At 36.8% G+C, this 15099-nt stretch overlaps 1 protein-coding gene across 1 annotated transcript in view; it reads right to left on the bottom strand.

The window, feature by feature from the left end:
- The window catches only part of CD36 (CD36 molecule (CD36 blood group)), a 113173-nt gene extending 101361 nt beyond the window's left edge, over positions 1-11812 (bottom strand). The window contains exon 1 of the mRNA XM_064289917.1: positions 11791-11812. The gene's annotated coding sequence lies outside the window, so the exon portion shown is untranslated. The remainder of the gene's footprint in view (positions 1-11790) is intronic.
- Positions 11813-15099: the final 3287 nt, after the last annotated feature.

Genomic DNA, 15099 nt, shown 5'->3' with positions numbered 1-15099 from the left:
AACTCTTGTCCCTCTGCCCTCAAAGGATTTTAATTCCAATGGAATTAGAAAATAAACAAGTTAAAACATATACATATGATTTACAGAGTTTGATGAGTGATGATGATGCAGTGAAGAATAATACTCTGTGTGCGTGTGTGTGTGTGTGTGCATGTGTGTATGAAGCAAGTGCCATGTTTGGAAGAGTGGACTAAAAAAGGCCCTTTTTATGGAAGTAACATTTGATACAAAACTGAAAAGATGGCAAAAGACAGCTCCCCCAAAGGAAGAGTAACGGTAAGCTTTCTGTGGTGGGGAAAAGCTCGGCTTGACTGAAGAGCAGAAAGGAGGCCAGCTCACCAGGCTAGAGCAAGATGAGCTAGGGCGAGCAGGAATAATGAGACTGGAAGTTACACAGGACCCAGATCATGCTTTGCATGCCATGGCTAAGGATTTGGATTTTATTATGAAGAACAAAGGAAAGCCACTGAAAATAAACAGAGAACCGCCATAACATACTGCACATTTTAAAAAGTTCATTCTGGCTACTGTGAAAAATAAATTTTAGGAGGTATGAATGTGAACCTTCATGTCATATGTTTTTTATACCATCAGTGCAGGAGGAGGAGGCAAAGCCATCTGCATAGAGAGGCTGGCAAGATGAAAGATGTGAAAAGAAAAGATGAAAGACTTGGGATAGCTTTTCATTTTACTCATCCCTGCCACCTCCACTTTCAGTGTATCTTTTTAATACCAGGCATAGTACCAGGTGCCTTAAGTGTATTAGCTTATTAAATTCTCATATAACACTGTGGGGGTAGATGTAAATACTTATTTGTGAAGTAGTGGTAATTAAAAACTGAAGCACTGAGGATTCGAATAAGCTATCTGAGGCCACACGATCAATATCTGAATATAGATCCCTTCAATTCCATCCCCTACGCTCTTTCTAGGATCCCTGTGGTACAAGGGTTAAGTGTCAGGCTGTTAACAGAAACGTTGGTTGTTGGAACCCACCTACCCAGAGGCTCCACAGAATAAAAACCTGGTTTTCTGCTTCCGTAAAGATTACAGCCTAGAAAACTCTGTGGGGCAGTTCTACAATGTCAGATGAGGTCAATATGAGTAGAAATCGAATGGACGGCGTTGAACAACAACACAAGCTCTTTCTATCCAAACCTCTCAGATAGGAATAAATAACAAAACTGGTTAAGCAAAACTGAGGTCCTATATGTAGTGAACCTCATACTCAGGGTTTTTTTTTTTTTCCCCCAAAATGTTCAGCTGTTTTGGAAGTAATACATTACTGTAAAATATACAGAATACTTGGTATCCGAAACTTAAGGCATAGATAAAACTTATACACGGAAATTAAAGAAAATCACTTAGCCCCCTTTAATCATTTTCATAGTGAAAAGAAAAATTTCAAAATAACATTTAATAATAAAAATTCTAATTAACTTGATCAGGAATCTTGGAGTCACCTAGAAGATCTATATACTGTGCGTTCATGACGAGCAAGGAGCCATGCAAAAGAAGATGGAGAAGTATTTGCCCTAATTGATGACCCGGCACACTGAAATTTTCCTTAGTCATCACTGAGCTTCTCTACACAAAACCTTTACTTCTGATAAGAAGGAAAAAGATTATGACCATCCTCCCAGTTAAGGAAAGATTCATTGAGCAGCATATATGTCTAAGGTCCCTACCGCATCCTTACTACAAACAAATGAGTTTGGGATGTTCATTGACTAGCAAGGTGGCCCACTGTAGAAATGAATGTTTGATAAAAAAATAATTAAAAGGAAAGAGAATTACAGATAATGGAACAAGAATGGACACCCTGGTGGCATAGTGGTTAAGATCTACATCTGTTAACCAAAACGTCAGCAGTTCAAATCCACGAGGCGCTCCTTGGAAACTCTCTGTGGCAGTTCTACTCTATCCTATAGGGTCACTATGAGTCAGAATCGACTCATGGCAACAGCTTTGTTTGTTTTTTGCAACAAGAATAGAGGAAAGCATTAAAGCTAAAGAACTCAGGTAGAGTTAACAATAGTAAAGGATGACAGATTCTTGCTGTCATTGTAAAATTAGAAAGTAGATAAATGCAAAAATATGTATATTATTAGTTCACAAGCTAATGAACTTACACACTAATACCAAAGTAAGCAGCTGTCCCTTCAGGAAAGTAGAAAATACATTCCCATTCATTTTTCTTACCTCCTTGAAGGGAAAGACAAATATTTCTGGAGATTCCTATTTTTGTAAAGTTTTGTCTTATGAGGAATTCATAAATCATTTTATTTTCTGTTTTACATTCGTGTATGACAGTTCTTTATTTAAATGGCTATGTATTTTATAATTCTCTCTTCTCTCATCTCTTTTTCTGCTATCTTTCCAGTCCTCTCTACTTTTTCTCTTCTCCTTTTATAGAGTACCTAATAGAATTTATAACCAAATACATTCACAACTGATACCCTCTTCTTTTCCTCAACACCTGTTCTATCTCTAGTTTTGGCCAGCTCAATCAATGGCAACTCCAACCTCCCAATGTACAAATCCTGGGACCAATCCTCGACACATTTCTTTACCTCATATCTAATACATAAAGTATTTCTGGTAGGTTTAATTTCAAGTATATCCTGAATCCAACCAATTCTCCCTCCTTGATCTGATCTACTGTCACCCCTCACCTATATTATTATAATAACTTCCTAACAGGTTTCCCTGCTTCCATCTTTGCCTCCCTATAATACATAACCAAAAGAGCATCTAGAGTCATCTTTTTAAAACATAAAACAAATTATGCCCTCTCTTTGCTTAAAACCTTCCTTTGTTCCCCATTTCATGGAAACTATTAGCCAATGTCTGTATAACATTTGGCAAAGCCCTGTGTAATCTGTTTCACCTTTGCCTTTGCCAAGTCCAGCTTACACTTCTCCTAAATATTTAGAGTAAGGATATGTACACACACATTTGTACTTGAATGTATATATATGTATATACAGGTGTATATGTGTACATGTTTAAATATGCATGTATAAACATGTGTATACATGTGTATATATGTTAGTGATAGTTTTATAACAATATTATGAAAATAATCTAAATATATTTATATGTATGTGTGTATGTGTATGTATATGCATGTATACATACATAGACAGAGAGAAAGCACAATTAATTATGCAAACTATGATACATACAATGGGTTTGGTTATGGAGCCCTGGTAGTACAATGGTTAAGAGCTCAGCTGCCAACCAAAAGGTGGGCAATTCCAATCCACCAGTGTCTCCTTGGAAACCCAGTGGACAGTTCTATTCTGTCCTATAAGGTCACTATGAGTAGGAATCCACTTGACAGCAATGGGGTTTGGGATAACATACATTTAAGGCATTCTGAAGTTTTATAGCATAAAATTACTTAGGTACCCAGTAGCTGCTAAATTAAAGGCCACTTTATATTCCCTTTTGTTCAGTTATTTAAAATTTAGTTATCCCTCTTTAATGACCTTATCATTTATAATTTTTATATTTTCTCATAGAGCGTGTGTGGAATTCACAAACCAGTCAGTCTGCTTTCTCACAGACTGATGCTTGCTTTGTTTAATAAAATAATAAGCTTTAAAAAATCAAGGTAGCTTAGATTTTATATGAAATGACCATGAGTTAGACAGCCAGAGTATTAGTTTTGGCTTTGCCACTTAGTAGTTGTGTGACCTTGAGTAATTAGTTTCTCTAAACATTCGTTTCCTCATCTACTAATCAAGATAACAGTGTTTACCTCAGGATTGCCCAGAAGGTAAAATGAAATAATTCTTATGACATTTAGCAAAATACTGACAGTCACGGCATAATAATTGTTATACCTCTTATTATTTTTAGCTTGGCAGATAAATTTTTCAAATGTGTTAATCTAGTCTGAACATGCAGAAATACCTCTGACTAGATTGTGCCCTAAGTGATTTATCTTAACAGGGACATGTTAAAGACTGCCTTTAGAATGTTTAATATTTTTACTGCATTTTACAGGCATAAAAATATTTATAAACTTCTTGCAAAGTATACGAATAAAACTATTTAGGCATACACAGTTGCTGAATTCAAACTTGCTCGGCTTAAAACTCAAGTTCTCCAGCTTGTGCCTACTTATTTTCGACTAAATTTACTTAATATCATTAGTGAGTTAATACAGGTTTTAAAAATCCGAAGAATTCAGATTAAAGCTTTTTCTCGTTTTACTCAGTACATGAAAAGAATACTAATTTCTAAGACAAAAACATTGGTGACAGTAAATGGACTAAAAAGCAGAGAAGATGATGATAGGGGACAAAGGTGTTGAATGATCTGGATTCCAGACTTGGCTCAGTCACTGAGTTGTGGAGTGACCTTAGGTAAGTCACTTCATTCATTCATTGTTTCATTCATACAGACAAGTATCTACTATGCTCCAGACACTGCACTAGGTGCCAGAAAAGTACAGAGAAAATCAGATTCCTCCCTTCTAGTTGTTCACAGCATGGCTAAGAAGGCAGATGAGTAAACACAACAATTATAACACATTGTGATACCTACAACCAGTTGAGAGTGAATAGTGGGTGGGAGAAGGGTGGTGGAGGAAGTGATACCTTATTTGAAGTTTGTAGAATATAGATCCAGGTAAAGTGAGTGGGAAACCATTTAGCAGATCAAAGTACTCCCCTAAAATACAGATGCGTAAGAAAACATAAAACTGGAGAAGTATAGTTATTTAGGTTGGGCTTTGAGATTTAGGTATGAGTTTTAGAAGAACAACACAAAACACTGGGAGGGTATGCACCAGTGATATCATGAAGTCCTAATATAACATAATATACCAGGCTGAGATGTGCACCTTAAATACCTAGGAATTCATTCTCTCAGGACTTTATTATAAATGCAGTAGAAAAATACTCCAGGATTTTAGGGAAGGAGTTCATGGAGTTCATGATAAAATTGGGGTTTTGAAAGAAGGACCTGACATTAATGTTGACAATAGATTATAAGAAAGGCCAAATAAAGCCTGCTGAAATAACCTAGACAGGAAATTATATGGCCTGAATTAAGGCAGTGGCTGTTGGGAAGGAGAAGTAGGGAAGTAGTTCAGAAATATTTAATGGAGATGGGGAGATGTTTAGAAGGTCACATGTATATCTAGGTATTGGTGAGTAATTAGCTTGATTGGGGAGGGGGGAATCAAGGATGAGTCTCATGTTTCAGGCTTGAGCAACAAGATGAAAAAAGTATTATTAACTTGAAGAGGAAATAAGAGGACTAGATTTGTGATATGTGTGCATGTCAGGGTGTTAGTTAGAGCTGGGCATAATATGGGCATTGTCACTAGGTAGCTCCAGATCCTGGACTAGTTTCTTAATCTCAATCTGGTTACTCACTTATAAAATGGAGATAACACTACCTACTGTAAAATTACTGTGCAAATTAAATACTAATAGTTAACCCTTCCATAGCACTTACCATGTTCAAGGCACTTGTCTAAGTATTTCACATATTAACTGGCTTATTTTGCACTACTCTATGAGGTCAGTACTTTTATTATCTCTATTTTACAGACAAGGAAACAGAGGCACAGAAGTTTATTAATTTGCCCAAGGTCACAGAGCTGGGAAATGATGGTGTGAAGATCCAAACCTATAGAGTGACTATAGAGTGTGTGCATTACTGTTAATTTATAATGCATCTCATTAAATACTAGGCACTTAGCATAATTATTATCAGGGTACTATGCAGGCATCAGGCATCTAGTAGGTGATAAACAAATGTTATAATTTCACTTATTCATTTATTTAAAATAGAGGACATATTATGTGCCTACATTTTACTGAACACTAAGATTCAAAGTATAGTAAGACACTCACCCACCTTGGGGTTGTTTGCAATAAAAATTTACGCAATGAGTCAGAGGACAGTGACAAGGTTGTTAGGTGAGAAAGAGCTTAGATACTTCCAATGCAAGATACACGTGGAACATCCGCACAATGAACTTAACACGTAGACACACAGATAAATGGGTCTGAATAGCAAGGGAGGTATAGATTTGGCTCTCTTTAACATATAGATTATCGGTGAAGCCATGACAATGGATAAGATCATTCAGGAATTGGGGGGTGGGGGGGGGAGTCTAGAAAAACTGCAAAAACCGAAACCTGGGGAATGGCAATCTAATAGCTAGGCAGGGATATCAAGCTTCACTTGGCTTCTATGAATCTCAGAGTCCTCGTGTGTAAAACATAGCAGGTCTTGGTTGAAGTGTGTGCTAGGAATCATTCCCACTTCTAATGTTTGCCGTTTTTGTGGTGGGCAAAAATAAACATCGGGAAAGCAGCTGAAAGTACACGTCCAGCTCAGCTAAGCCCCAGAAAAAAAGAAGAAAAGCCAAGCTTTATAACTGTCACTTTGCCATGGTAAATAACTGTTAAGTACTTTTCTTTTTCACAAAAGACCATTCAGGTTGTTTCCATTGCTTTTATTTATTCTACAGAATTTCAGCTTCAGAAATGCTCTAGCTGTTACTATGTACAGAAGCTCTGTATGGGAGATCTCAGAAAGAAAACAATGGGGCATCTTGAATACTCAAGAGGAATATTAATGGGGTAGAGAAAATAATGGGAATCCTTATATTAAGCTTCCAGCTTGTCTTTTAATATGATGATTTGCTTTTTCCCTTACCTAAACTTGCCTTCCCAACTTCCTCTGGTAAAACAGAGAGTTTTGTTGAACTTGGTAACTGAACTGCAGTAAAGTGATGCAATATAAAAACGTTTGGAAGAATGAAGGGTAAGAAATTTTCGGAGGTTTCAGTGAAGTCACAAAGGAACTCTGACCAAGGCATGGAGAAAGAAAAAAGGATGATGAGTGCAGCACTACCCCAGCCTCCCACCACATCGAACCCCAAGAGAGGAGTCTGGTGATACATGTGACTAAGCAGATAAAAGACAGCTACTATGTGTGTGTCGTAGCTTCCCCTAAAGTGAGAAAGCACAACTCACACCTGGATACAAGGTTAGCAAATCTCAAAGATGACCATTGAAAGCAGAGTAGAACTGACTGAGCTGAGAGTTGCTTTTTTTTTCCTAGCTTTATCCAAAACTCACTACGTGCAGTGAAGCCACCTGCTGAGAGACTCAACACAGAAGCAAGAATACCTAAGTTTTTAATGCCAGTTTGGGTAAAGGACCAAGATACCAGTGGTGGTGGGTAAAATGAGTGGGCTTTATTGCCTGATGTTTCTGAGAAATTCAAGTGCTATTTCCATGGGTCTACACACTTAGTGTCATGTGAATTACCAACTATTTTCTCTCTATTAAATATCCGAATTAAATTTAGGGCAAGAAGATTTGTCGTATGTGGCAAAAATCCCTGACCTGCTGGGAAGAGTGGCAGCAGTGCTGGCAGTGGTAACATTTCAAAAACCTACCTGTCAATTTACCTTCCAAAATTCATAGATCAATGTGTCGCATACTGTAATGATTTATGCAAATTTGGATATTTTAAATAAAAAGTGCAAAGCATAAGAGACAGAAAAAAACAGATTTTTTAAATGGTTTAAATGCTTAAAATCTCTTAAACTTTTAGTCACATCCTTGGTAAAAGGAGGGCATTTTAGATTAGCAATGATTTAGACATAATATTTTCAAATAAATGAATAAAATGTATCTACCGAGCACTTGGAAACCCTGGTGGCGTAGTGGTTAAGTGCTACAGCTGTTAACCAAGAGGTCGGCAGTTCGAATCCACCAGGTGCTCCTTGGAAACTCTATGGTGCAGTTCTACTCTGTCCTACAGGGACGCTATGAGTCAGAATCTACTCCACAGCAGTGGGATTGGATTTTGGTACTGAGTGCTTAAGATGTACCAGGCATTATGGCACAGCTGACACCAAGATGGTAAGTTTTAAATGACCCCTGCCTTCATGGAGTTTATTACAGCTTCCCTTATCACAGCTCCCAACCTACTGCGAAGTAATTGCCTGTCCACGTGACTGCTTAGACGGAAATTTTGTCTAAGCAGCTCTTAACATGACAGGTCTCTTGGAAACTAGAAATGGCCCCCACCCCACCAAGGGACCAGGCAAAAATTTTGACTAGTGGTTGTTTTGCATTTAGACAAACTAGTTCAGCAAGAAATAAATTTAGGAAGTTATCAGACCTAAGGCTTACAGTGCACACTGTTAGGCGTTTTTTGTTTGTTTGTTTTCATTTTTGGGGGGTTTCCACATGTTGGTGTCAGTTGCTCAGCATTTTAAGAGGAAATCATGCACTTGAAAAGGAAAGAAAAGAAGCTAAGAATAGGCAAAGGAAGTAATTTTGTCCAGTACCTTCCTTCTACTCCTGTAACTACAACTGTCACCTTGTTTGGCAAATTTTTTTTTTTCAGGAGACTGACAGTTGGTTCCTTAAGGTGTCTGTGTCATTGTTGTTTTCCGTGTATAGTGTTGGGGAAAATGCCCACAAAATACAGCCTACGTTTTTATCATTTATTAAATAAATGACTTTTTTTTACTTCCATAAAAAGGTTTCATACCATATAAACAAAATTGAGAACAAAATATACCAGATCATGTCCAGCAAGGACACAACTAAAGAGCTGTACAAAGATCCTGGATTCTTATAAACGTTCAGCACAGCAGTGCTTCTGATAGCGCTCACTAGAGCCTACGACTGTGTCTGACACACAGTAGGTGCTCAATAACTATTTTTCAAATAAATGTGTCAGTAAGTAAATGAATCTGAAAGATAACAACACCATCATGCATTTAACCAAAATAGGTTTTGGTATTTCAGAATTGGTCTTAAGAACACTTGTTGAAAAGATGCAGCTTGCTTACTAAATATGTGTTTGCTCTAAAAAAGTATTCCATGCAATGGAATCACTCTCATGGACAAATTTTATTCCTTCATTTCTGAAACACCCCAGAATGAGACATAAGAAGGACACGTTATAGTAGCATCTGCTGCATTTCATAGAGTAATAATGAAGTTCCAAGATAGAACAAAAATGAGCCACCAAATGAATTTCACTTAGGCAAAAGTCATCTTAATTTTTACAACTATGACAAGACTACTCATAATCTTTCCGATCTCTTGAAAGTAAAAAGTAGAGAAATGGCAGATTTACATTGGGAAGCTTAATGAGAAGCAATAACAATTAAGAGATGAAACCAATAATAATAATTTTTAAAAACCTCTCCTTATTTCACTTTTAAACTTCGCGAGCACTGAAGGGTGAACAATGTTTTTCCACTGGAGCACACTCTGAGTCCTTTGTGAACGTAGCCAGGCTGTCTCCTGCATTCCCTCCGAAATAGTTGCCAATTTTCTGTCATTTTTCTTCTCCAGATGATAGTGTTTGCGTGATAAAGGTCTCTGGATGTATTTCAAAACTTGTTAAACTATTTAGCAGTGTACCACCCATCACCCATCTAAAAGTGTTACTTATTCTTCATATGACTTAATTTGGCAGAAGACATAAAACAGAATTCACCCTACCGTCCTTCACAAACAAATGCTAGAAAGCTCATTGTGGAATCAATGACATGCGGATTTTCTTTTGTAAAGGAAAAAAAAAAAAAATTTCCAGCAGTTTCACCAGTTTCTGTACTTTGACATATCACACACAAAACAGTGAAAGCAATTATTTACCAAACTATATCCTTTTTGTATTCCTTGTGGACTTATACTAGTTTTAGACTCTATTGTTTCTGATGGACAGGTCCTCGTTTGTGATTGAGGGAATCACTTTGGATTGGGCTTTACTTAGGATTCCCATCATCTGATGTAGAAATATAGCCACTACGACCAGCTCATTGCTCCTCCTTGTCTATAGCATCCCTGCTCCTCATCCCAGGTCACTCCTTTAAGGTTTCAGTAAAGTGGTGACACAATTTTCAATTTTCTTCCAATAAGCACCATGTGATCTTTAAAAAAACACATTGACAGTTAATACAAACATTTCTGCTTTCCATCATTTTCTGGTCTTTCTTTTTAATTTAAAATTTTGGGGATTTTTCCCAATAATTTAACTGTGAAGCTGAACTTACAAATACTAAGAATATCGGATTAAATTCCTCAAGTAGTAATTTTAATCAGGTACCAGAAATTTATGCCAAATATCAAATTGGCCAGAGTCAAATCAGCCATATTATGTATTTCTTTCTCTAAGAAAAACATTTTCTTCCATTTAATTGCCCACTCTGCAGTCTTAAACAGTGTTTATCACTGATTTATCAGCACTTTAAAGATTTTTCTTTTTCCTTTTTTTGGCCTCGCAATGATTCTTCTGAATTCAAGAGCTTATCTTTTTTTCCCAGGTGAAAATTATTTTATTATCCCCAGGTGTTTGCTTTCTTAAACTCTCAGAACAATTAATTACAAAGTTGACATTGTCCTTTACAGAAGGATCTGATTCCACATAGTGCTTGTGTTGTACATCATTTGAAAATATTTCTCCTTTCCCCTTGTTAGGATTACAGGAGTCTCATATATTGCTCCACAAATCCCACTTTTATTATTTAGTCAGGTATACCTATAGCAGAGTTCACAAAGTAATACAAAGCTATTAAATGTTTATAAAAGTAACTCAGTCATTCCAAGAGACAGGAATAAGTTGCCTATTTCTCTTCATCTGATCCCGATCTGACCTGAGTTCCAAGTTTTCTCACAGGCAGTGTACAAGAAATTAACACTTTTATATGCATCAGCCCAGAATCCTTTCCCCAGAATACAACATGGCTCAAATCAAGTATTTTCCAAAGAATACACAGAAGTGTCCTTCTTTTAAAGGTAAAGATGCCTATCCAATTCATTCCTAGGCTTGGGAGGACATCAGTGAGAGTCGAAGGGAACTGCCTGTTTGTATCAGCATTTAATTTTGTCTCTAAATAAGTATGCTATTACACTGACATTCTGTATAAGTCACAACTCTATCATTCTTTGCAGTTTTCTTGGTCTTACATAGCTATACTATGAAGCACCATGCAGCAAAAATTCTGCTGTATAACAAAATCCTCCTTCCTCAAAATACTAGCTATCTGATATCCACAGCCAATATGATTTCTATGGTCACTAATGATTAATAAGTCTTATGTACGGAAATATTTTTGTTTTCTTCTTTGTTTCTAGGAGTCAAGCTAATAAGACAGGACTGGCTCTTTTAGATTAGTCCTTAAATATATTTGTCAGTCTTGACAACAAGCCAAAACATGTTTTCTGAGTCCCATGAATGAAGGTCATTCAACTTTTTAGTCTTCTTTAAAAAAAAAAAAAAAAGGCTTTTCCAGCTTGGAAGAGAAAATCTACTTGGCCAGATTTAAGAGTATCTTTTTCAAAAAAGTAACATTCAAAAGAGCCTATATAATAAGATAAACAGAAATTTAAATGAAGAAATTCATCTAGGTTAAGAGCTGCAAGAATGACTTACAGAATCTGAAGGAATAAAGATTTTAACTAAAATTATACTTTCAGAAATTAAATTAAGAGAGGTTGACATTTCCTGATATTTTCTAAATACAAGATATGAAAGTGTGCAAATGGAAATTTCATAGGATGAATTCAGAAACTTCTGAAAATGTAAAACTTAAATGTTAAAAGTCTATTTTCTTCATCGATCTAGTTGAAAGCTTACAAACCTGTTAGACTAAATTATTATGCCCGGTAGTATTTATCTTCTTAGAAAGTTCAAAAATAATGATAATTATTAATTATTAGATGATCATATATCAGCTACAAAGACGTTTATAGCCACACCCCTAAACAAAAAAAGAATTCTGCTCACCAGCTTCTAGAGGAGCCTGCTTGGCCAGAAGTAAGATCTCAACACTGGCTTCAGAGAGACTGTTACAGGAGGAGACACAGAAGTAAACACATGATTTCCACAGCACAGCAGCTGAGAACTCAGAAATGAGGCACAGGGTCTCGACTGCCTATCTTCAAGTTTAGCCTGACATCTGAAAGTCATTGACATCCTAAGCGTTCCAGCACTTCAGACACATGCCTAACTCAAGATAAATATAGATCTCTGACACCTGAGCCAGGAGAAAATGAAAGTTAACTTGAAAAATCTCACTCGTTTTGTGCCTCAGTTGGGGAAAATAAAAACTCTTAATCCATTTCCTTCTAAAACCTGTAATGCTCCTTAACAAATAGCTTCTGTGCTTACGAAACTTGGGAATTATATAGTCAGATACTGACGGCGTACCTATGTAATTTGATCTTCAGTGTGCTTCTCTCTATGATTAACATTTGCTATTTTTTTTTTATGATAGTATTAGAGACAGAATCAAGCTTCCCTTTCATGATTAAGTAAAAGTACTGCAAATATTGAATAGTGAACTTTAATTAAAGTCAACAAACAGGTTTTTTGTTTCAGTAATTTTGCAGTTGAGTCTTTGAAATATGAATATCTGGTAAAATTTCTTAGTATTTTTTTCTGTATGTTTTCAGCAGTGATTTGGGTATATTTTTTGTCTACCTCAATGAACGGGGCAGAAAGTGCCATGCATAGCCAGGGTGCTGGGGTTTAAAGTTAGTGTTTCCACTTTTGGTATAGTTATACAATATAGTTGATTTAGATTAACTATTGCCTAGTACTACCGGTAAACATATGAATAAGGCTCTACCATCAGTATGAGTAGACCTTGTAATTGAAGTTATTCCTGGGAAGATAAAAGGGCAAGATTTCTAACAATGAATCGCTCTGTAGGATTCATTTATTAAGACTTTCTGTCTTGATGGTGTAGTGGTTGAGCTACAGTTGCTAACCTGAAGGTCGGCAGTTCACATCCACCAGGTGCTCCTTGGAAACCCTATGGGGCAATTCTACTCTGTCCCATAGGGTTGCTATGAGTCGGAATTGACTTGACAGCAATGGGTTAATTCTATCTTAAAGTGAACAGAGAAACTAGAAAAGAGATACTGTTTTCCTGAGCTTTTAGGAGATAAAATGTTTTTAGTTAAAAGTATCTCTTACAATATGGTATTAAAGAAAAATCATGGGCTTTGGAGTTACCACTTCTGATGTGAAAGAGACCTGTAAACAGCAGTTATCACCATCCCAGAAAAAAAGATTGGCTGTTTTGTCAAATATCCAAAGCTCGTATTTTCTTAATATTTTAATAATCCCACCCCATTGCCACTGAGCTGATTCTGACTTGTAGTGACCCTATAGGACAGAGTAGAACTGCCCCATAGGGTTTCCTAGGCTGAGCTGGAACTACTAACCTTTTGGTTAGCAGCCAAGTGCTTTAACCACTGCACCACAAGGCTTCTTATTTTAATAATAGAGCCTATATATGCAGCACTGTCCCTGTGCCTGACACTATGCTAGATATCATAATCCCATTTCATTTTCCTAATCCCAAAATAGCCTTTCAAATCAATTTAAACAATCTTTTTAGGTCCCACTTTATGGAAAACTGAAGCTCAAAAGGGTAAGTATGAACAATGGACAGGTGGCTAACAAGTGGCTCATTTGAGAGTCAGACCCACACAATTTTGACTTGAAGGCATGTTTTTTTGCCCCCATTCCACAATATACTTACAGGAGAAAAAGGAGTCTCTATCCACCCTTTATCTGTATCAGATTAGTCATCCTATGAGCAATTCCAAGGCTTTTGTTTTTTTAAAACAAAGTTAGGGAACGTACAGACATCATCCCTAGGGAGTATTGCTATGATACCAGAAAATCCCCAGAAGCATTATGTCACTAATACAAGAAGAAGATAGAAGAGCTATCAGCCACAACTCTAGCCAGAAGTGTTTTTCATCTCTTGTATGTACACTTTTCAACTTCCTTGCCATTTTGTACAAGCAGTTTGACCTGCCAATACCTGGAAGTCTAGTAGTGATGTCCACCTTTTCTCAGCCATAACACCATGTCTGGCATATGCAGGCCTGCAAAGTGACCTAGGGGAAGGATGTTCAGGTGACAAGGCATCAGGTGGTCAGGTCAGGTGGACATTACCAGGGAGGTCATTGCATGAAAAAGAGCACCACATAGTCCTAAATATCAAAGAATGTGGCCTTTTCCATTATGGGGGGGATTAAAAAAAAAGTGCTCCAGGTATATAAAAAGTGTTTCTATCACTTGTATTAGGAACTTGTTAAACCAAATGTTTTATCAAAGAAATGTAAATAAGACAAATTTTAAACATTCAGTAAGCACAAATACAAACACATCCTATGAACCACAATGAACAATATAGAATGCCTCAGACATTTTAAAGTGCCATCACATCATACTATGAATTTTGTCTTACAAATATGAATAAGAAGTCTCGAATTTCCTTTCAGTGAATATATGCATTATCATTAAATTGTTTACTCGCTGCTGAGAATCAGCTTGTGTGACGTGTGTTGAGGGAGAGGGGCAAGAGGAGGTTAGTGATAGATTCAACTAAAAGGCTACAGCTCAAGGGCTAACTAACTAGGACAGGACCACTGACCCCCTTCATCCAGGGAATCACAGGAAATTTCCTTTACCAACTCTCTTCAGATTTAAACATTTCATCACAGAATACAATTTGATATGCCTAAGCCTTTTTTTAAAATTGGTTAACTCTCAAACGTTTATAAACTTAAAGTTTTAAACTAGGCAAAACCAAAACCTTGCTGACCTTTGCTGCACATGAGTGGCATAACTTTAGCCATTAATGTTGAACCAACAACCCTGCTGCTAATAGCAGCTGTTGCCAGCTGTTGATAGAATGTTCCTCGGAAGACTTTATTGTGGAATTTCCCATTTTATGGAAAATCTTTTTCTAAACAAGGAATTAAATTCATCTGTACATATGTAAAACATCAATACAGTAGCAGTATTTTTCTCTCCTCCCTAAAACCGAAACAACACAAAACAAAACAATTGAGTTCCAACTGATGGAGACTCTATGTGTTCCAGGTAGAACTGCACTCCATAAGGTTTTTAAGGCTGTGACCTTCCAGAAGCAGATCGCCATGCCTTTCTTTGGAGTTGCTTCTGGGTAGGTTCAAAAAAGGCAAACTTTCAGTTAGTAGTCAAGTGCTTTACAGGTTGCTCCATCCAGGAACTCCTCTCTTCTCCCTGACATCTCATACATCCAGTTTCTCT

Source organism: Loxodonta africana, chromosome 8 (assembly GCF_030014295.1).
Source record: "Loxodonta africana isolate mLoxAfr1 chromosome 8, mLoxAfr1.hap2, whole genome shotgun sequence".
NCBI lineage: Eukaryota > Metazoa > Chordata > Mammalia > Proboscidea > Elephantidae > Loxodonta > Loxodonta africana.
Note: the sequence above shows the minus strand (reverse complement) of the source record. Positions and strands in the feature narration are given on the sequence as shown.